Source organism: Humulus lupulus, chromosome 5 (genome assembly GCF_963169125.1).
Source record: "Humulus lupulus chromosome 5, drHumLupu1.1, whole genome shotgun sequence".
Lineage (NCBI taxonomy): Eukaryota > Viridiplantae > Streptophyta > Magnoliopsida > Rosales > Cannabaceae > Humulus > Humulus lupulus.
In genome coordinates, this window is record NC_084797.1 from 18,396,604 (window position 1) to 18,421,375 (window position 24,772).

Here is a 24,772-nt window from a genome sequence, read left to right on the forward strand (position 1 = left end):
TACAGCCAAATCGAATTAAATGATAATATCGCAGAAGTAGAATCTCAGGGCCTCTCGCTGCAAGCATTCCACTCAGCCACCCTGGCGACGACGTGCTCACCAAAGGAGGAGAAATCGAAGTTAGGATTTTGCCTCCACATTCCATAGAGGGCGCGCTCTATGGATTTGTACTCGATTTCAGCCAAATTCGCCTCTAGGAGAGTGACCATCTCCTGCAACATTGCGACCTTAGCTTCTGCTCCCCCAAGATTGGCCTCTAGCCGAGCAACCCTCTCCTGCAGTATCATGGCCTTGGCATTCGCTCTCTTCTTCTTTTTCGATGATGAAGAGGCCTTTGCCAGGGCCTTCTCAAGCTTAAGCTTGGTATCACTGAGTTCCCTCTCTAGCTTTTGAACCCTAACCATTAGACGATTCATTTCAGCATTCGACAAGGAAAGGTCCTGCGCCGAGTCGGCGAAGCGTTGCACCACCAGTGAAGCCTGCACAAAAAAAACTCATATACAAAAAACAATGATGACGAGAAAACAAAGAATCCAAAATGAGAAAAAAGAGAGAGAAAGGAAGGAGTAAGGCTAATGTAAGACGCATGAACTCACCCAAGTTGTGGAGCGCACAAGAGTCTCCCCAAGCTCCGACATGGCAAAACTACCAAGACTTCTCCACTTAGTCTCAGGAAGACCCTTGGTGACCCGGGTATACCGTTGCCCATAAGAGGCCGCCATATTACCCACCCAGGGTGCCCCTCCAAGTCAGGGGTGCCCGGCTAAGCAGGGACAGATAACCCACTCACCGAAGGAGGAGGGGGAGAAGGAACACCAGAAAAATGATCCCCCGACGGATCAGGATTGAAAGGAGCATCAGGAAAAGTATCGTATTCCTCAGAAAAAGGCCACATGAAGCACCCCGACATGGCCTGCAGACCATGGGAGTGAGAGGTCATGCCACAGTCCATAGGGGCCAAAGGAGGGCACCCCCTGGGAGACGAAGATGATCGGTATGGTCCTGAAGAATCTAGGGAAACCTCCTCGAGCACGCACTCTGCATCCCCCCCGTCAGAGTGATGCTCAGCTAAAGGCGCCTTGTTCCTTTGCTCAGAAACCTGCCACAATGCATCAGGATCTGAAACCGCGGATAAGTTGTGGCAGTTCAGGTTTGCAACAATGAAGAGACGGGTGACCATTTTCTTAACGGGGTCACCATCGATGAAGTTGTCCACTGGTGCTCACTCCGACTCGGGAACGTTAAGGTTACCAAAATCCTATGCACAATCAGCACAATTACAAATATATGCATAAGTTCCAAAATAACAAATTCAAAGTAAAGGGAAGACAAGCTTGAAGTATTACTTGGGGATGAGCGAAAGCATTCATGTACAAAAAGGGGACCCTTTATAAAGAAAAATTCCTGCTTCCAGGACCCCGGGTTTGATATAGAACCCTCTATGAGGGAAACCTAGGAATTTTCCTTCTGTAATAAATAGAAGCATATGGATTTAGGGGTTGGCATGAGGTTATACATAAAATGCACCTCTCGAGCTGTAGGAGCGCGTTGGTTGAGCTCATATTATGACATGTATAGGCAACTTAAGGTTAGCTAGCTATTAGGCACTAGCTGGAGTGGAGCAAAGTCGAAGTGATTAAGTATCATGATGAAAAACGGGTGTAAAGGAATGGTCCCACTCGCTTTCAAGTTATGCTCGCTCATGGCCACGCACCCCTTGGGGGGATTATCAGCCCGATAGTTATTGGAAGGAACATACAACTTATATTCCTTTCCAATGCTCCAATAGCCTATTCTCTGACACATTGGACAGAATAGACGACGCCAATAGAGGACCAAAATCTTGCCCCTCGAAAGCCACCTGCTGCTAATGTAATGCCCCAAATTTCCTAATAAGGTTTAGGACCTTGATTAGGAGGTCGGGAGGGCCATAATTGATTTATTGTGTTATTAAATGATAATATGCATGTTTAGGTGTATTAAATATGCATGTGAACTCATTTATGAGTAATTGGGAGATTTTCATATTTTGGCCATTTCGGGCATATTTGGAATATATGTGATATGTGTGTGGTGCTTTATTAGTATTTGGTTATCCCAAGGTTACCCAACACGAGACGATCCTAGGAGGTAAGCTAGTGGGAAAGTCACAACGAGATTCAAGCTTGACTTGGAGTAAGTCAAGGGGTATTTAGAGCATTACCAGGTTATTGGGTAATGGGAATAAATATTTGGTGATAAATTGGGAGTTAGTAAGATCAGGGGGAAATTCTGGAGGTTTTGACTATTTTGCCCCCAGGAGCGTTTTCGGGACCCCGAGCATTAGGATTTGTTTGAGGCTACTTAAGCTTGAAGTAACCTTTTACAAGAAAAAAAATAACGTTTTGTACGTTCTCTCTCCCTCAAAGCTCCACTTTCGTCTCTCGATTGCATTTTCGAAAGAAACTTGAGTTCTAGGACTCAGATTCAAGAGAGGATCGAGGCATAGCAATCCTAGGAAATATTATAAGCTTATTAGCCGGAGGATTTAGTTGGAAACAACTTAATTGGAGGTAATTCAAGTATTAAGTTATGAGTTTTTAAAGTTTTTAAGTTTGAATTGGACTTTGTGTTTTGATGTGCTTTTGGGTGATTTGAGACTTGGGTTTTGTTGGTTTTGGATCATGGGGATGTTTGGAAACTTTGATTTTTGAGTTTGAAGATATTTGGATATGTTTTTGAAAGGTTTTTAGAAGAAGAAATAGAGTTTTTTTGGCTGGGTTCAAGGTTAAGCCGCGGCTCTGTTCTTGGGCGCTGCGGCTCAAGCTTGAAGAAGTTGGTGGTTTGGTGCTGATGGGTTATTTGAGCTGCGGCTCTATTGGGTAGAGCTAAGGCTCTAATTGCTATCAGAGAAGAGTTTTGGGCCTGAATTGAGAGGGACTGCGACTCTAATGGTTGGGGCCGCGGCTTAAAAGAGGAAAAGTGACCAAAATTGATTTTTAGTCATGGGAACTCAAACCTTAGGCCTCGGGATCATTCCTACTACCCGGATTGGTGACGTTTGATGTCTCGAAGGCTAGGTCTTGGTTCCAGGATTGGTTTTAGAACTTGAACTCATTGGATCACCACTTGTGGTTGTGACTAGGTTATCACTAGAGGCTTGGGATCAGGATCGTGCTTTTGGCTCGTTTATTGGTAACCTGTGCTTGGACCAAAGGTAAGAAAACTGCACCCTGTGTATATGTGACATGCATGGCTATTTTTGATGCATGTTGGATGCTTAAATATATTGCACGAGAAACATGTGATTAGAACATGCTTTGTATACTGAGTATGATATTGTTCAGATCTTGAGCCTCTATGTTTATGCATGATCCTAATTGTGCTAGTATTTGTTAAGTAAGCATGCTGAATGCCTTATATTCAGATATTGGATATGTGATATATGTTTGGTGGCATTGCTTACTTGTATATGGCACTGACTAGTCAGGGATACTGATCTAAGAGCCAGAAATGGCATAGTGTCTTGAACGCAAGGCCAAATGAAGATTAGATCTAATCAATATCAGCATTGAATGGCTCTAAGGCATTAATGTTGGACCGACCCTAAGGTTGATGAACTTATAAGTGCTTGCCTAGTCTAAGACTAGTTACTAGAGCCAGGGCCTAAGGCCCAGGTGACCATTTGTCACATGGCTAGGGAACGATGTTCCAAGGTTTTGACTCTACGGTCATGAGGAAGGTTATGTTGGTGACTAGTCAGTATGCACCTATCCTGTTTGAACTAATAAAAGGTTCACTTATCTTTTAAGCCCCGGTGACCCTATCAACACAAGGTTAAAAGGGGGCTATACCCAACTCAGTGACTTTTGCGACTGTTACCTATTTGTTTGGGCTAAAAGTCCTGGATGATTATTAAGATCATTGGTTAATGTGTTATACTCAACATTACATTTCTATTTTGGGCTAAAAGTCCTGGATGATTGTTAAGATCATTGGTTGATGTGTTATACTCAACATTACGTTTCTATTTTGGGCTAAAAGTCCTGGATGATTATTAAGATCATTGGTTGACGTGTTATACTCAACATTACATGAACTCATTTGCCTGCTGGAATAGGGCTATATCTGCTAGGTGTGTGCCTTATGATCCGATGACATGTTATAACTGTTCATGAGCATATTAAGTTTTATTGTTGGGCTTCGGCTCACGGGTGCTATGTGGTGCAGGTAAAGGCAAAAGAAAGCTGGACCATCCTTGAGTTGGAGAGCTTAGGTGACGATGTGTACATATGCAGCTACTCGACCACCACGACCGAGGTTTGAAGGGGAACTAGGGTTAAACCCTGTTTTGCCGCCTAGATCGGCTGGTTGTAAATATTTTCTTGTAATAGACCTCTAAATTATATTTTTGGGATCCCAATGAATATAATAAATGTTCTAATGAAACGTTATATCTTAACCAAAAATTTTAATCCCTAAACCGCTAATCATACTTAGTTACACGATTTTGGCCAAATGACTCGATTAGCGAGTTTAGCACTGTTTACAAGGCACACCGTAACGATTCCTAGAGTTAGGGCATTACAACTCTGGTATCAGAACGAGCCAAGGTTTATGGTTCCTGAAGACAAGCTGGGCATGTACACTCGTCACTGAAGATAGCTTCACTCAGGGAATGGTAACTATTTATATAGTTATGTGCTTAACTGCTTAAATCGAATGTAAATGCTTTTCCTGCACATTGTATTAGGGATCATGAGATTTTGATAGAGCCTAGCTCTTCATTATATGATTATATGCTCCGTGAATATATGTATGATTGTGATCATATGACTACCTGCTCTATGAACATTTATAATTGTGATATTTGCATGCTAGAGTTGGAGGCATTGTTTGAATGTTGGAAGAGCAGGGATTATAATTGATGTATGAATGCCATGGGCATGTTTTTAGCACTGCAAGTGGTTATGATTGTGGTGTGGTAAGATTGTTCCCGTGGGGAAAGCTCTTGATATGCACATCATGTTTAATGGGTCAAGTTATTGACTGCATATTCAAACAGCAGGTTTATAGTCAAGGCAGATAATGAGGCCAGGTGGTGGTTATAATGAGGCTGGGAGTTACAGGTAGGGTATCAGTTCTTCATCTGCACCTATGAATTTTCAGCAGATGCTTACAGATTTGCAATCAAAGTTGCAGAGGCATGAGGAAGAGATTAGGTGTTTGAAGCAATAGCAGAATCTGTTGGGGAGCACCTCTTCCTTTGCTATGCCAGGAGTGGCATTAGCTTTGGCTCAGCCTAGGGTTGAGAATAGGTGGGAATTTCTCTGTGGAAGGTTCCAGGAGTATTACCCTCTAGTCTTCGAGGGAGGCCTTGATCCATTCGGAGCTAAGCAATGGATGGGCATGATCAGTTCCATTCTTGACAATATGGGGCTAGTAGGTCACGATAGGGTGATCTGTGCTACATGTGTACTGCGGGATGATGCCCGGACATGGTGGGAAGTAGTATCCCAGACACGAGACACAACTGTGATGGATTGAAAAGAATTTAGGCAGTGGTTTAATAAAAGATATTATTGTGATGTGGCCAAGACCGCTAAGATGAATGAATTTCTTAATCTCATTCAGGGAAATGCAACAGTAACCGAGTATGTTAACAGATTTGATGGGTTGGCCAAGTTTGCTTTTGACATGGTACCCACAGATATAGCTCGGAAGGAAAAGTTTGTTCAGGGATTGAATCTTGGAATAGCCCAAGGCGTTAGAGTTGCCCCAGTGCATGAAGTATCTACCTATGCCCAGGTGGTAGGGAAGGCTCTTGCTGTTGAGAGCATGAAAAATGAGAAGAAGAGTGCCAAGAAGCACGGAGCTCAGATAGTGGTATCTCCACTTATTGGAGCAAGTAAGAGTGAAAGCTGGAAGACTCGTCCAATATACACACGGTGCAAGAGGCGTCATTTGGGAGAATGCCGAGCAAGGGCATGTTTCGCATGTGGCATGGTTGGGCATTTCAGAAAGGATTGCCCAAGGCTAAGAGAGCTTGAGCAAAAGAGGATAGAAAACTCGATTCCAACTCGAGTGTTTATTCCAGGGCAGTCAGAGTCTGAGACTAAGACTAGTTCTTCAGGGGTGGCAGGTCAGTTCTCTAGTTCTGAGTTTTGAGTTATGCTGATTGATTTTGGTGCCATGCTATTCCTTTGTTTGTTATGTATAAAGAAGCATAGAGTCATTATGTAGATGGCATGGTTATGTTGTGATGGGAAGGCAATACTGTATTGGTGACTTAGGAAATAAGTGGGGTTGTGATAAAAAGGACTCCTCAGTGGTTTGATAAAGCTGGTTATGACTGACTTTGGTTTAATCCAGGATATGGATTGGTTAAGTAATTATGAGGCAATGCCAAATGGCATGGAAAGTATCGTAACTCTTGAGCTTGAGAGTGGGAAGCCTTGTGGCAGTTGGCAATGTGCGCGGGTTCTGTATGCTTATGATATCTATAGTGAGAGCTGGGGTTTTATTGCAGGGAGATGCATGAAACTCTTAGTTAGTGTGGTGGATACCACTTAGATTGTGCCAGTGGGGTCAGGACAGACTGGACTAGTCTGTGAGTTTCTGGATGTGCTTCCAGGGGATTTGCCAGGGTTTCCTTTATGTGAAGAGATAGAATGGTAAATGGATTGGTGCCAGGAATGGAAACATGTTTTAGGACACTGTATTGAATGGTTCAGCAGGGTTGTAAGAACTTAAGGTTCAATTATTAAGTAAGATGGAATTCTCCAAGGTGGATCTTTGATCTGGTTAGTACCAACTAGAGATCAGGGAAAAGAATAAACAGAAGATGATATTAGTGCTAAGTATGTCTTGAGAATTTGTCTAATGCCAAGTGTTTGTGAATCAGATGGATAGAGCATTCAAAGGATTATTTGAATGGGATTTGTGATTGTCTTGGATGATGGTAATGTGGTATTTTCTCGGCGGAAATTTGCCAAGGTCAAGGAACGCCTTAGGGGCAGGAGTTTCCTTGGGTGGTAAGGATATTTCAGGTGCCTTGGGAAAGAGTTCCGAGTTTTCTTGCAGATCAGAACCAGATAGTAGGTTGTTATGACACCTCAGTAGCAGGAAAAGTAATTGCCTAAGCAATGTGTTGGTTAAAGTATTTGACCAGAACTAGAGTAGAGTTTCTGGTGGGCCAGGTGGCAAGTGTTATGTTTGAGATTTTTATCTTAGAGAAGATCAAAAGGAAAACAATTAAGAGAACCACAAATAAGAAAGATTGAATGGGAAGTCTTAGCTGGATTAGCTAAGAGTTGTACAGTGTCAGGTATGAATTTATTGTGTTATAGAGATCGGATTTGGAATCCGATGGACTCTGAGATTAATTGGGAGATTCCGGATGAATCTCATGCTACTCTCTTATTCTATTCATTCAGGCATCATGGTGGTGTACCAGAGTTTGAAAGCTTTATAGTGGTGGTCTAAGATGAAGAAGGATGTAATGGTATGTGTGGTAAAGTTCTTAGCCTGTTAGCAGGTCAGATCAGAGCATCAGAAATCAGCAAGGCCATTGCAGCCTTTGAGTACATTATAATGGAAATAAAGAAACATCGCGATGGGTTTCACGGTGGGATTGCCCAGATTAGTGGGTCATCGTGAATTGGTTTGGGTCATTGTGGACCAGTGTTTTCAGTAAGTTTATTTTCGTCAGCAAGGGCGAGTAGTACAGCTGATCAGTATTCAGATCTCTAGGTGAGAAAGAAATAGTGTGCCTTCATGGAAATTCAAGGTCTATCTTATTAGATGAAGACTCTATTGTTACTTCCAGGTCATGGAAGGGTTAAGAAGGCGATGAGTATGTAGATGAGATTCAATACAATTTATTACTCTCAGACTGATGGTAAATCAGAGAGAGGTGGTACTCCAATTATTATTGGAAGAACATCTTATAAGATGAATGAGTTAATATATGTCTGGATCCTGAGGTGGTTCAGGGGACCATTGAGATTATTAGAAGGTGAAGCTTGGATGCTCACTTCTCAGAATAAATGGAAAAGTTTTACTGAATTGAAAAGTAGGAACATGGAGTTCCAAGTAGAAGATTGTATCTTCCTTACAGTATCACCATGGAAAGGGGTGAGAGGTTAAGAGTAAAGTTGAGTCCTAGATAGGACTGGTTAGGTTGATTTTGGTTCGATCTTATCTTTGGCACTGCCAGGTATATACAGTGTATTTTGTATTTCCATGCTGAGGACATGGGTTAAAAGAAACTCATGAGTTGAGTTATGATAATCTAGAGATTGAGGCTAAGTTATCCTGTAAGGAGTAGCCAGTTCAGATTTTAATTGAAAGAATAAGGTTTAGAGGAACAAAGTGTACCTTGAGTTAAGGTAATGTTACAGAAACAGTGAGGTCGAGGGAACGACCTGGGAAATTGGAATCAGTTGTGCAAAATTCTTGTTACGGGCAGTTCAGATAAATTTCGAGGACGAAATTTCTGTAAGGAGGGGATAGTTGTAATGCCCCAAATTTCCTAATAAGGTTTAGGACCTTGATTAGGAGGCCGAGAGGGCCATAATTGATTTATTGTGTTATTAAATGATAATATGCATGTTTAGGTGTATTATATATGTATGTGAACTCTTTTCTAAGTAATTGGGAGATTTTCATATTTTGGCCATTTCGGGCATATTTGGAATATGTGTGATATGTGTGTGGTGCTTTATTATTATTTGGTTATGCAAGGGTTACCCAGCACGAGACGATCCTAGGAGGTAAGCTAGTGGGAGAGTCACAACGGGATTCAAGCTTGACTTGGAGTAAGTCAAGGAGTATTTAGAGCATTACCGGGTTATTGGGTAATGGGAATAAATATTTGGTGATAAATTGGGAGTTAGTAAGATCAGGGGGAAATTCTAGAGGTTTTGACTATTTTGCCCCCGGGAGTGTTTTTGGGACCCCGAGCGTTAGGATTTGTTTGAGGCTACTGAAGCTTGAAGTAACCTTTTAAAAGAAAACAAAGAACGTTCTGTACGTTCTCTCTCCCTCAAGGCTCCATTTTCGTCTCCCGATCGCACTTTCGAAGGAAAGTTGAGTTCTAGGACTCAGATTCAAGAGAGGATCGAGGCATAGCAATCCTAGGAAAGATTAGAAGCTTATTAGCCGGAGGATTTAGTTGGAAACAACTCAATTGAAGGTAATTCAAGTTTTAAGTTCTGAGTTTTTAAAGTTTTTAAGCTTCAATTGGACTTTGTGTTTTGATGTGTTTTTGGGTGATTTGAGACTTGGGTTTTGTTGGTTTTGGATCATGGGGATGTTTGGGAACTTTGATTTTTGAGTTTGAAGATGTTTGGATATGTTTTTGAAAGGTTTTTAGAAGAAGAAATAGAGTTTTTTTGGCTGGGTTCGAGGTTGAGTCGTGGCTCAATTCTTGGGCGCTGCGGCTCAAGCTTGAAGAAGCTGGTGGTTTGGTGCTGATGGGTTATTTGATCTGCGGCTCTATTGGGTAGAGCTAAGGCTCTAATTGCTGTCAAAGAAGAGTTTTGGGCCTCACTTGAGTGGGGCTGCGGATCTACTGGTTGGGGCCACGGCTTAAAAGAGGAAAAGTGACCAAAATGGGTTTTTAGTCATGGGAACTCAAACCTTAGGCCTCAGGATAATTCCTACTACCGGGATTGGTGGCGTTTGATGTCTCATAGGCTAGGTCTTGGTTTCGGGATTGGTTTTAGAACTTGAACTCATTGGATCACCATTTGTGGTTGTGACTAGATTATCACTAGAGGCTTGGGATCAAGATCGTGTTTGTGGCTTGTTTATTGGTAACCTGTGCTTGGACCAAAGGTAAGGAAACTGCACCCTTTGTATATGTGACATGCATGGCCATTTTTGATGCATGTTGGATGCTTAAATATAATGCACGAGAAAGATGTGATTAGGACATGCTTTGTATATTGAGTATGATATTTTTCAGAGCTTGAGCCTCTGTGTTTATGCATGATCCTAATTGTGCTAGTATTTGTTAAGTAAGCATGTTGAATGCCTTGTATTCGGATATTGGATATGTGATATATATTTGGTGGCATTGCTTACTTGTATATGGCACTGACTAGTCAGGGATACTGACCTAAGAGCCAGAAATGGCATAGCGTCATGAACGCAAGGCCAAATGAAGATTAGATCTAATCGATATCATCATTGAATGGCTCTAAGGCATTAATGCTGGACCGACCCTAAGGTCGATGAACTTATACGCGCTTGCCTAGTCTAAGACTAGTTACTAGAGCCAGGGCCTAAGGCTAGGGTGACCATTTGTCACATGGCTAGGGAACGATGTTCCAAGGTTATGACTCTATGGTGATAAGGAAGGTTATGTTGGTGACTAGTCACCATGCACCTATCCTGTTTGAACTATTAAAAAGTTCACTTATCTGTTAAGCCCCTGTGACCCTATCGTCACAAGGATAAAAAAGGGCTATACATAACTCAATGACTTTTGTGACTGTCACCTATTTGTTTGGGCTAAAAGTCCTGGATGATTATTAAGATCATTGGTTGATGTGTTATACTCCACATTAAGTTTCTATTTTGGGCTAAAAGTCTTGGATGATTATTAAGATCATTGGTTGATGTGTTATACTCTACATTACATGAACTCATTTGCCTGCTGAAATAGGGCTATATCTGCTAGGTGTGTGCCTTATGATCTGATGACATGTTATAACTGTTCATGAGCATATTAAGTTTTCTTGCTGGGCTTCGGCTCACGGGTTCTATGTGGTGCAGGTAAAGGCAAAAGAAAGCTAGACCATCCTTGAGTTGGAGAGCTTAGGTGACGATGTGTACATATGCAGCTGCTCGACCACCACGACCGAGGTTTGAAGGGGAACTAGGGTTAAACCCTGTTTTGCCGCCTAGATCGGCTGGTTTTAAATATTTTCTTGTAATAGACCTCTAAATTATATTTTTGGGATCCCAATGTATATAATAAATGTTCTAATGAAACGTTATATCTTAACCAAAAGTATTAATCCCTAAACCGCTAATCATACTTAGTTACACGATTTTGGCCAAATGACTTGATGAGCGAGTTTAGCACTGTTTACAAGGCACACCGTAACAGTCCCTGGAGTTAGGGCGTTATAGATGCACTCTCTTTTCCATATCTGCAAAACCAATGGAAAAAGGTGAGGTAGAAAAAGGGCACTTAACCCTCCATTTTTTCTTCCTAGCAAGGATCTTCCACCGAGGCGCTGAGTTTGGGATCGCTAAGCAAGGGTGAATTGAAAACAAGGGTTGAGGGGAACCCGGGGTGACCTCGTGTCAACTATAAGGGGAGAACGGGGCAGGAGGTTCAAGCGGGAGATTTTCCTCCATGAACTCCAATTCCATCTATAGATAAAAAAGGGTCACCCTAAAGTTTGCAATGTGGTCGCTATGGTCAAAGGGGAAATGAACTCCATCGCCCCTCAAAACTAAGTCTATTTTTCTCTCCACTACCCAGATTTTACGCCTAAGTTCAACCATATGCTCAAGGTGACGTATACGGGCATGCCTCTAAGTGTCGTAGTCTTGGTGAGAGTTATTTTTGGGGGACTCCGAGTTTGAAGATAAGTCTACAAACTTGACCCCTGGAGGAACACCAGACGATCCCTCACATGCCATGGAACCTCATCTCATAGGTAATAAGGGTGCACGTGTAAATGAGGGGATTGTTACAAAACACAAAGGAATGGGCTCAAAACCTCTAGACACGAGCGCTCTAAACGACCAAGCACGGGGTACAAATAAGGGCATGTAAGTGGATTTGCTCACAATGAGCTTCGGCCAAGGCAGCCCATCCCGAATAGTGCTAATTTGGACCCAATGAAATAAGAAAGAAAGTATACCTTATGTAAGAAAAATCGGTCACTGTCATGGGTGAAGGGAGGCTGAAGGTCGAAGGGACTTTCACGGTTGAAGGGAGGCTGAAGGTCGAAAGTACTAGCACTTTTAAAAGAAGGACAAGGGTCCAGAGCACTGCCATGGTCGAACAAATGCGAAGGGTCGAAGATTTGTGCCTTTAAATATGGAGGAGAGGAGTTTTAGTCCCCAAGGACTTGTGTGGATATTGGCATAAAATAAATGAAGTCAAATAATAAAAAGGAAGGACAACCAAAGTAAGGTTATGGGGGATCGAACCCCTTACCTCTTGAAAGAAGTAATGACTCATAAACCACTAAGCTAAGGAGATAAAGTGTAAATAATAGGTTAGATATGAAGGCCTATTTATAAGAACCATAGGCTCACCTTAGCCATCGAATTCGAAGCCTGATCAATGGTCAAAGAGGGGGCTGGGCACTCGCCTTGGGATCCACAAAGCACAACGACAGGCTCACATTCACTCTCAACATCTTATAATAATCTCCACCTCCAAAATGTGTTTTTGTATGCCACCAAACTAAAGAAACACACAAACTCCATCTACGCTTTGAAGACACCATACTGAAAAGTCTACTAGAGAGCCTAAAGACCCTCCTATAGACTGGGAGGCAAGTGTGGATATCAGAATTCTAGTCGCACGAGACCCCGACTCGTGAACCTCGAGGTAAAGGCCTGGAAGGCGAGTAGCCAAGGCCGACCTTGCACCCTATGCCAAGGGCCTCATAAGGCATGCGCCCCTCTTATAGAACCTCGCTTCATGCACAGGCTCAGGTAGGATCACCCATCAAAATCAAAGGCATGTCTTGCACGGAGGGTCCCAAGGAGATGGATTTGCCTTTCTAAGAATAGACCACCTCGCCCCTAGGCATCTCATGAGGCATGGCCTCGCCAAGGCACCTCATGCCACCACCGTCTCGCGAGGCATGGCCTTGCCAAGGCTCCTCACACCACCCCTGTCTCGCGAAGCCCGACAGCGCTAAGGTGTCTTGCGCCACCACCGTCTCGCGAGGCACGGCCTTGCCATGGTGCCTCGCGCACCTGGGTCCATGCCGTGAGAAGGGCCTCGCGCTGTGAGGCACACCTCGCCTCACCCAGGCATGTGTCTCGCGGCCCCTAAGCAACCTCGCCTTGCCTCGATGGTCTCATGGCCCCTCTCGCCAAGGTGCCCGCGCACCTGGGACCATGGTGCAAGAAGGGCCTCGTGCAACGAGGCACAACTCGCTTCACCCAGGGATGCATTTCGCGGCCCCCAAGCAGCCCCGCCTCACCTCAATGGTCTCACAACCCCTCATGCCTGTGCCTCGCACACCTGGGACCATGTTGCAATTAGGGTCTCGCCTCACCCAGGAATGCGTCTTGCAGCCCCTAAGCAACCCCGCCTTGCCTCGATGTTCTCGCGGCCCCTCGCGCATGCATCTTGCGGCCCCTAAGCAACCCCGCCTCGCCTCGATGGTCTCGCAACCCCTCGCGCCTATGCCTCGCACACCTGGGTCCATGCCCCAAGAAAGGCCTCGCGCAACGAGGCTTACGTCACCTCACCTAGGAATGCGTCTCGCGGCCCCTAAGCAACCCCGCCTCACCTCGATGTTCTCGCAAACCCTTGTACATGCGTCTCGCGGCCCCCAAGCAACCCCGCCTCGCCTCGATGGTCTCACGACCCCTCGCACCTATGCCTCGCGCACCTGGGTCCATGCCGCAAGAAAGGCCTCGCGCAGCGAGGCATACCTCACCTAACCTAGGCATGCGTCTTGCAGCCCCTAGGCAACCCCACCTCACCTCGATGTTCTCGCGAACCCTCACGCATGCATCTTGCATCCCCCAAGCAAACCCGCCTCGCCTCGATGGTCTCGTGGCCCCTCGTGCCTGCACCTCGCGCACGTGGTTCCATGTCGCAGAAGGGCCTCATGTAGCGAGGCACATCTCGCCTCACCCAGGTATGCATCTCGCGACCCTCAAGCAACCCTGCCTTGCCTCGACGGTCTTGCGGCCCCTCGCGACTGCACCTTGCACCTGGTCCTCGCGCATGGGTACCGCGAGGAATTGGTCTTACGAAGTGAGATCATCAACTCATGCATGGGCATAAATTCTTATCACATACGTAATAGGCATCGTTGAAGAGGCTTTATCTCTCTCCCTGAGATAAGCGCCACCAACGGGGGACCTCTCTCCCTGTGGGTCTTACGGGATGTAAAGTCGAGGACCTCTTTAACACGCATTATTGGAAGGATAGGGAAGGCATCACAATGATTTGGTACGAAGTCAGAAGAGGTCCAAAGTGTGTTTACAAACCAAGAGGAGTTAGAGTACGGACACGATGTACACGCCAAACAAGTAGTGGTCATACTAGTGAAGTACCTATTGTGGTCCTCACCAGCCAATCTCTGACACTCCTACTAGGCAGGTAGTGGAGGCACAATCGAGTACTAAAGTGGAGGTGCTCTCGCATACTCTGACCATGTACTGAAGCTGACACCACAACCTTCTTCTCCACAATGACCTGTACAACGACCATGTCAATGTACATAAGCACAATCTTGTCCCCTGGGACCACAATGTATCAGGGGCCATTAGAGCCCCACTATAAATGGATCTTCTCCTTTCCATCAGGGGGGGAGGGGGGGAATTTTGTAACATCAAACTATTCTAAGAGCCATATATGAGTTTTTCTTCTATTGTTCACTTGCAATTTTCCTTCATATTTCTAAAATTTCTTTTGCGTTCATTAAGTTCTGATTAATTTTTTTAAGTTTTCCATCTATATTTCATTGACGAGTTTTCGGCATCAACACCAATACAAATAAATTGATTCAAGGATAAAGTTGGAATTCTAAGTTAACCAACAATATTCATAAATTGATATAGAGCTGGAATTTTTTACAAAATATTTTCAACCTCGCAACCTCGAAACCTCGAAACCATACTCAAGGATGAGGAAAGTTACTATTACTAAGCAAGAAATAACTAGACTAATGAGACTACACTTCAATAAGTGTTTTTAAAAGAAAAAAATACATGGTATAAGTAGTGTTCAACCTTGAATATAACGATGTCAAAAATGAGCGATCGAATGAACTATGGATGATTATATGGAAGTTCAAACTTATGCTCGAACACGTACTTGTGTGAGTAAACAAGTATAAAAGCAAGCCCTCAGTAATTAGCTCAAAATGTTTCGATACAGAAATATGATGCATGATATTAAGGTAAAAAGCTAAAAGTAGATAATGTGCAAAATAAAATTCGAACTTGAAAATTAAAAGTGTAGAAACTACTATTAAGTTAAAATAAAGCATTCACAAGATAATAAAATAGCTCAAACTCGAGCTATAAATTGTCTTTGCCCCACGAGAATAAAAAATGATAATTACAATTATCACAAAATGACATGGGTCGCGACCCACGTTTGAATCCTCAAGGATCGGTGGCTTCAACATCACTCGATCTAGCTTGTTCCCATGCCTTCGCAACCTCTTGAGCTTTGAGCTTGGCCTCCTCCTCCTCCTCCAGTCGAATCTGCCATCTCTCTAGATACTCATCCTCTTTGCAGGTAAGAAAGCTGGTGTCAAGGTCAGAATTCAAGGCCCAAATCTAGTACATGGCGAGGTCAATGGCGCTGTCTTTTTTGTCCTTGAATTCTTTGAAAAGACGAGCCTTTTCGCTATCCATGACCTCGAAGGTGGTGGCCTTTTCCTCCTCGAGCTTGGCATTGAGCTCCTGAACCCATTCGAGCTTAGTTTTTTTTTTCTAAGACAATTTTAATGTTTTTGTCTCTAGCTTCGACGACTTCGTTTTTAGATCCGATGCTCTTGTGTCCAGCTCCTTCTTGACCTCATCAAGCTCTTTCCTTGCCTCTTTGAGGGCATCTTGAACTTGGGTTTGAGCAGCCTCGGCATCATAAACATGCCCGAGACTGGTGGCTGCTTCATGGCTCAAAATTTGGAACTAACGAATGAAGGTTAAAAGGCTTTACATAAAGAAAAAACATTTAGGGCAAGCAAAGACGAATAAAAATAGTTTTGAACTCAACAAGCAACAATATACTGAGGTAAGAAACTCTCCAGCCTTAGCGAAAAGAGTGGTGGCATTATCACACCCTCAAGAACTCGCAATGAAGACCTTGGAGATTTCTGCAGGTGCGTCCCATGTGGGTAAGGGCCTCTTAATCAAGCTTAACACCAGAGGTGCTAGCCTCATTGTCAACCATGAATTGAGGCTCGTGGGGAGATATGGTGTGTTTTCGAGCTAATATTGGTGTGTGAGCAGATGGCACTTTCTTTCCCTTGCTGAGAGCTTTGCCATGAGTAGGAGGGGGAGGACTAGTTGAGCTTGGAGCAATTGGAACCATAACTTATAGTAGAGGAGGATCCGCTAAAGGAACAGCAGCAAGATCTAAGGAGACAACGGGAAGATCCAAGGTTGTAGGGGTAGTCCCGGACGTCTTAGGTATCTTCGAAGCCCTGGTGGTCTTCAAAGATACCCTGCCCCACTTCAAACCCTTTGAGATAGTGGGTTGATTAAGCAGATTCTCAATATCCATCTCACCTGAAAAAAGAGAAACAAACATTAGTATTCAAAAGGGTTTGTAAAAAGTACGAACATACTTCTAAGTAAAGAAACCTAACTGGAAGATCCCCTCTGGCTCGAACTTGGGGACCAGGAAATCCCTCTATCTTTAGAAGATTCTATGGGGGTTCCTTCTCGATAAGTAGGGGACAGTCTCGAAAAATCCTTATAGTCATTAGTCCCGTGTTGGACGACTATCCCTTCCTAAATCTCGTTTACACTATACATGGTCTGGTACTTTCCTAACCAACTATCGTCCCTATGTACCTTAAAATCTACCCCCGACCAGGTCATAAAATTATTTTGAGGATCATTAGAAAGGACTATGATGTTGGGTTCTTGTTTTAAAAGGGTCGGAGACCCCATAGACATTTCTAACACGACTTTACCTCCATTAGACGGGCTACGAGAGGCCTCGTCTTGATGGTTCAACTAAGTGGGAAATGGAGGCTCAAGACTGTGAGCTCAAATCCTTCCTTTTGAAGGGGAGCTTGGTGGTTGAGACAGGGACATCTTCCCATATCGCGTATTTACGAGTCCTGGCATCATCTGTAAACTCGCCTACACCAAGAAGACCGTATAGACGGAGCTTATCCTCATGTAGGAGGTAGTTGAGGGACCACTGACCATACGAAAGCTTCAAAATTTCCTCCTGATGTTTCTTCATAGCCTCAGTAAGCTTTGGGTGGTTGTAGTTGGCTGCACAAGTTACCTGAATGAGCATTTGAAGCTCAAAATGATAAGAATTCAAGAAGAAAACTGCGACAGAATACTTACGGATTCGTTGAAAAGAATAGAATCTGAACAAATGAAGCTCGTTTGTCCAGAAGAAGATGGTCTTGGAGTTTGGAGGGTGATTCATCGAATAAATTCCTCTCCCTTGGATAGCTCGACAGAAAATAGAAGCCACCCCCACCGTGAGCTCGGGAATGCTTGCTTTTCAGGCAAAAAAGATACGAATTCTTGTGTGTCAAGGGACCATCCCATTTCTTCTCATGGTATAGTGACCCCAGTACTTATAGGACCCTGTATGAGTTGCATTGGAGCTGGAAGGGAGCGATACCAGCGTAGTCGGTGAACTTCCTGAAGTAATCCTTGATGGGTAGTAGTGCCCCAGCTTGCATATGCTCGCGACTCCAGGCTGCGAGCGCAACCTTTTTCTCTGGGTCGTCTTCACACGGAGAAAAAAAGATCCTTTTGTCGGAGCTAGCAGAACAACACACTAATTTACCAAACAAATTCAATCTACGATGAGAAAGAATGTTTGAAATATATCATGTGGAGGTGACAGAACTCCGGTAGTGTTCAGCCTTGTAGAAAGAACTCTCTGAAGCCGAGGCAGAAGAAACTTCGTGGGATGTTTGAGTGGCTGGTTGGTTTGATGTGCTGTCCATAAATTTTAAGGAGAGCTTGCCTGAGGGAAATGTTATGGTAACCCTACACTAGTGATCTAAGGGGATCAGACGAACCTCAAGGTCTAGGTCAGGATATAGGGCGAACCGTAGTCTCTTTCTCTTTCCTTCTTCAACTTTGGTAATTTGACGCTGGAAGTGGGATCGAATGTCTTCATGTTTGAGGCGCTCTTCGTGCTCCCGAATCAACCATTGATTTTGAGTAAATGGAGATTCAAGTCGAGGATACGGTGGGTGGTAAAGGATTGCAAGCTTGGGCCCCCACTGATTCTCTGCCGACTACATCATCAAACAAGAAAGAAAAGAGTGAAGGCCTATCACTTAGGAAAAATAGAAAGAAAAAATCTTGATAACTCGAGCTCGCAAGGTCGAGATAACGAGATAGAGTAAATTGAGTCCACAGACTCAAAATAGCGAGACAATTCGAATGCCATAACTGAGCTATTATATGCTCGGGGCATCGAGAGTAGATCCACGCAAGAATGGGATGGTTACTTCCAATTTAGGGTATCCCTCTAGGAAGAAATCGAAGTTACCCAAAATGGGTATATCATCGGTTTATGAGCATTAAAACCCTATTTCTAAAAACTTGTACTACACAAGACCTATAACCTATTACCCCATAACCTAAAAACGGTGCCATTTTTGCTAGTTTTTACCAAAATGTTTGCCTAAATGGATCTTAATTCACTACAAATACCCATCCATACAAATCAAAGGCTCCCTTTTCATAGAGAAGATTTCAAGAATACATAAAGTTTCTCATGCAATAAAACTAAAAGATTGGTAAACAAAAAAAAAACTTACACAAAGTTGATCGTGGAAATGAGGAGATCGTCGATCGGAAGATCAAAAGCATGAACGATCCTGTGGAACAAAACAATTGAAGGGTGCATTATTTTTCGACTTGGATAACATGCGAGGGTTTGAAACTCTGGTTCGTGAATCTCTTCTGGAATTTGGGAGAGTAAAAGTGAAGATGAAGAAGATGAAAAAAGGGATTTAAATAGGGGCGGGGGGATCTGAGCCCTTGAATCGGGTAAAAGTGTGATCCAATGGACCACATTTAATCTCGAAAACTGGCAGCAAAAAGAAGAATAGGAAAAGACGTGTGCAGAAAGAGAGTACTCGAGTACTCTTAGCATCCATTCCTTTGTTGACACGTGTTCACACTCGAGTGTGGTAGGTGGTTATGTTTTCCAAAAGTGAAGTTCAAAAGTTCATTCTCATAGGATTCGAACCAACACTTTTGAGGCAGCAAAATGTTACACCCAAATTTTGAGAATAAATAAACAACCTCGAAATGTAGGCTCGTAACACTACAACAAATTTTATATACAATGACTCCCTACAATGTCTTACACCATTGGTGTAAGACATTAAAACTTATTAGGGGTTTTAAATGTCTAATGGTGTAAGATATTGAAAGTTTTTATTAATGACTATAATTGGAAGACATTAAAAATGGTGGAAGACGTTGGAAATAGGTTGAGAAGTGGCCAGGGGGACATCTAATGTCTCCCACTGGGAGACATGGGACACGTGGCACGTCTCCCAGTGGAAGACGTTGGATGTATACATGGGTACATCCAACGTCTCCCACTGGGAGACATGCCACGTGTCCCACGTCTCCCAGTGGGAGACGTTAGATGTCCCCCTGGCCATTTAATGAATTTTGGGTCTTCTTCTTCCTCATAACACCAAACAGAGAGTATGAAAGGGGGCTGCGATTTTAGGGTTTTCAAGGTTTTTTTTTTTTTAAATTTTAGTTAATTATTTTGATAAAAAATCATCGGTTTAGCATTAGGATGAGTAATATACATGATTTTGTGTTAGTTTTACATTTTTATGCATTTTTTCTATACATTGTTAGATTTATTTGTTTTTCCATGGAGGTCTTTTATAGATTTAAGATTTCATAGTTTTTTTTTTTAATTTAACCTATCACATTGTATATATTTCATTATAATATATATGTTCATGATTTTTTTTTAATTTTTATCATTATTTATTTCGAAATTTAGATATATTTTTGTATGTATATTTAAACTTTTTTTAATTCTAACTATTTTGTTATATATATAGTTATTATGTTAAAATAAATTTATTAAATAATTTTAAAAATATAAATATATGAAAAAATTTATGTTTTTGTTGATTATTGAGATTTTAGGTTATGAATTTTTTTATTGATTTTTTGTTTAGGTTATAATTAGTGGCTCATTGGAGTTTTTTTTTTTATTTGTTTACCAATCATTTACTTATTAGGAATTTAGTGATATTTGTTTAGTAATGTTTAACATAGTAATTAATTTAATTTCGTAGGTTGTGATTTTGGTGGTGAGATTTTAGAGAGTACTTTGCATCAAAATATCTATATCTATCAATCACACATTTGAGGTAATTAAGTTTCTAAAATTACAATAATAAGTTATATATTGCTAGATATTTAGTGATATTTTATTTATTATTTATTAATTTATTTATATTGGTTTGTGGATTTAATAGCGAATTCGATTACTACTTGAAGTAATTTTGCTAGCTTTTGGATTATTAATTGCAAGAGGTAAATATATATTCTCTTACTTCTACTTTTAATATTATTAAACAAATGTTAGAGGAGTTTGAATATCTTAAATATTCATCCAAAGTGAAGTAGGTTCTGAGATTAAAATTGTGTGCTGCGGTGATAACGGAAGGTTGAGAACTTGTGTGTATTAGTGAAGTAGGTTCTGAGAAATTTGACTGTGTGCTGCGGAGCTATAAGGAAGAAACTTATTGTATGTTGTTTGAATTGTTTGTTTTGCTATTCACATGTAGATGGTTAGGTCACTATTATAGGGGAAATGCTGCCCGATTTTATCTAGGATAATAAACAATTAGTTTTATATAGACATTCTATAAGGAAGAAACTTATTGTATGTTGCTTGAACTGTTTGTTTTGCTATTCACATGCAGATGGTTAGGTCAATATTATAGGGGAAATGCTGCCCGATTTTGTTTAGGATAATAAACGATTAGTTTTATATATACGTCCAACTTTATCATGTGCTTATTTAGTGTCGTTTCTTTTCTTTTTGATAGACATAGGAGAATATATGGATAAACAGTGGATGTCAGCGAATAGGTTATCTGCGGAATATATGAACGGGGTCGATTTGTTCTTAAGGTTTTGTTCGGAAAATGTGAAATACTCAAATTTTACTTATTGTCCATGTCTTAAGTGTGGAAATGTTAAAAATATGGATCTTAAAAAGATTAAAGAACACTTATATTTCAATGGGATCGACAAGAGTTACACAATTTGGTATTACCATGGGGAGATAGCTCCTATTGCTCCAACTCTGCCTAGTAGACAAAAAGAAGTGTGGAGAAATATAGTAGAGGAGAACTGGGATCCATTAGATGAAATGATTGACGATGCACATTTTGGATCAGGAGTATACCCAAATAAGTTTGAGACACTCCTTAATGATGTTGAGAAACCAATTTACCCTGGTTGTACAAGATTTACAAAATTATTTGCGCTTTTTAGGTTGTACAATCTAAAAGCTAAACATGGCTGGAGTGATAAAAGCATTACTGATTTATTTAGTTTTTTGAAGGAGTTATTGCCCGAAGATAATGAAATTCCAATTTCATTTTATGAGGCAAAGAAGACGTTATGCTCATTAGGCATGCAGTACGAAAAAATTCATGCATGTCCTAATGATTGCATAATATATCAAAATAGCTTTGCAGACGCAAAATCGTGTCCTACTTGTGGTGAGTCACGATGGCAAAAGAAAAGAAATGGTGACGATGTCAAGGAAGGAGTACCTGCCAAAGTTTTGCGGTACCTTCCGCCAATTCCTCATTTCATCCGATTGTTTAGAAATGTCGAACATGCTAAAAGTTTGTCGTGGCATGCTAATGAAAGAATAAAGGATGGTAAATTAAGACATCCAGCTGACACCCTAGCTTGGAAAAGAGTTGATTTGAAGTGGCCTTATTTTGGAAATGAATCTCATAATATTCGTCTAGGTCTTTCGACTGACGGGTTTAATCCACACGCATCTCTTAGCAATAAGTATAGTTGTTGGCCTGTTATGCTTGTTATTTACAATCTACCCCCATGGTTGTGTATGAAGAGAAAGTTTACGCTTTTGACCTTGTTGATATCAGGACCTAAACAACTTGGTAATGACATTGATGTCTATCTAGCCCCTCTTATAGATGACTTGAAAACTTTGTGGGATGAAGGGGTTAAGGTTTATGATGTGTATAGGTAGGAAGAATTTAATCTTAGAGCGGTCTTATTATGGACAATTAATGACTTTCCTGCTTATGGAAATTTATCTGGGTTTAGTGTGAAAGGATATAAGGCTTGCCCCATTTGTGAAGAAAAAACATGTTCTGAATACTTGAAACACTCTCGGAAAATATGTTATATGGGACATAGGAAGTTCTTGCCTAATATGCATAAACTTCGGACTTGGAAGAAAGCATTCAATGGTAAACAAGAGTTTGAGGAGGCTCCTGAGCCATTGAATGGGATCCAAGTACTTGAGAAGATGTCTAAGATTGTGTTCAAGTTAGGGAAGCCTAAAGTTCGTACACCTACAAAGATGAAACGTAGTCGTAAGGCTAAGGTTGTTGAGGAGCCAAGAGGGCGTTATAAAAAGAAATCTGTTTTCTTCGAACTTGAATATTGGCCTTTCTTAATTATACGCCATAATTTAGATGTTATGCACATAGAGAAAAATGTATGTGATAGTTTGATTGGCACTTTGTTGAATATTCCTGGGAAAACTAAGGATGGAATTAAGGCTAGACAAGACTTGGTTGCAATGGGTATAAGTGATGACTTAACTCCAAAACCAGATAAGAGACAGATATATTTACCTCCTCCTGCTTACACTCTTACTAAAGAGGAAAGAATGGAATTTTGCAGATGTTTGTTTAATATAAAAGTTCCAGACGGATATTCCTCAAATATAAGGTCATTGGTAGACATGAAAACTTGTATTCTGACTGGTATGAAATCTCACAATTGTCATATTCTAATGCAGCATTTACTACTAGTGGCCATTCGATTTGTGTTGCCTAGGAAGGTTCGATATGTAATCACAAGGTTATGCTTATTTTTCAAGTCATTGTGTTGTAAGGTGATTGATCCGCTTAAGTTACCTAAGTTAAGAGATGAAATTGTTGAGGTATTGTGTGAGTTGGAGAAATATTTCCCGCCGGCATTTTTTGATATAATGATCCATCTGACAGTTCACTTGGTTAGAGAACTAAGATATTGTGGTCCTGTTTATTTAAGATGGATGTATCCATTTGAGCGATATATGAAGATTCTTAAGGGGTATATTAGGAATAGAAGTCAGCCAGAAGGATGCATCGTCGAATGCTATATTGCAGAAGAGGCAGTTGAATTTTGTTCTGAATACCTGACTGGAGTACAAAGAATTGGGTTAAAAGATGTTGAGATTCAGAGTCGTCGTGGTAGCGTTGTATGCACAGTAAATCGAGATATACTAGATGAAGCGCATCGTCTTGTGTTGCAGAATATAAATGAAATTCAACCTTATATCGAGTGAGTTATATTCATATAATACATTTAGTTTATGTTGTGTAATTTTGTATGTTCAGTTGTTTAACAACATATGTATAATTGAAAGGAACATTTTAATTGGATAAAGACCAAATTTCCATCCAAGTCAAGGAACTCAAAATGGTTACAAGACGAACATTATCGAACTTTTAGTAGTTGGATAGAACAAAAGGTAAATTGAGTTGATTATGCAAAGTTGTCATTAATTGGTAATTACAAGATGACATGGTTGATTGTTTTTAGTGATTTGTTTTTGGTATGTTGATTTAATAGGTTGTGGCAGAATTACAAAACACATCAAATAAGGTTTCAGATATCACTAAGTGGATTTCTCGAGAACCTTCTGTTAATGTCATCAAGTTTTCATCATACATGATTAACGGTACTCTATTTAACCCTAGGGAGCGCGATAACAACAGTAACACACAAAACAGTGGTGTTAGCCTGTTGCTAAAACTGTGCAAGTCTCTAGTGCAAAAGATAAAAATCCAGTTGAATGTGATATGACTTTTTATGGAGTAGTTAACGAAATTTGAGAGTTAGATTATATCACAACTCGAGTACCTGTTTTCTTTTGTGATTGGGTGAAAAGTGACAGCGGCATAATAAATGAAGATAATGTTTTCACATTAGTTAATCTAAAATGAATTGGGCACAAATCTGACCGATTTATATTAGCTTCACAAGCCAAACAATTATTTTATGTGAATGATCCTTCAGACAACCAATGGTCAATTGTTCTTCCAACACAAACAAGAGAATGGAACATTAAAGATGGTGATTTACATGATATACCTCTCGAAGAAGAACTTGTCACATTCACCGCACTAGAAGATAATGATGAAGTTGATGATGATTGTATTTGTTTCCGTGAAAACGGTGAAGGATTATGGGTTGATGATAATGGGTCTTGAGGTACAATTTAATGAGTTTGATATGTTTATGATATGTGAAATTTTTAGTTTCATATTTTTGTTTCATCTTTAATTCAAATGTTTGTATAACTTTTTTTTTTTATGATTATGAGGTTCCAAAATGGTTATAATAATGATATTTATGTGTTTGCAGATGGAGGGTGATCCATTTGGTGGTAGTTCTGATGAGGGGGAGCATCGCCCTCATTCTTAGTCAGTGGAACAAGAACAAAAAACTGCGAGAGGACGTACATGGATGTCTAAAAACACCAAAAAAAGGAGTGAAGGACATCTTGCACCTGTTGAATACAACGAGTATGGTCAAATAGTTGGTGAGACTAGAAGCAATGTTTCATCACAACTTGGAGCTATTGTTCGAGCCACTGTGT

The 24,772-nt window shown here is 41.3% G+C and overlaps 1 long non-coding RNA gene across 1 annotated transcript; it reads left to right on the top strand.

Moving 5' to 3' along the window:
* Nucleotides 1-24,195: 24,195 nt before the first annotated feature.
* On the top strand, nucleotides 24,196-24,772 carry LOC133780295 (uncharacterized). Its single transcript, XR_009869218.1, has 2 exons — nucleotides 24,196-24,384; nucleotides 24,538-24,772. It is a non-coding gene; the product is annotated as an uncharacterized LOC133780295 (long non-coding RNA).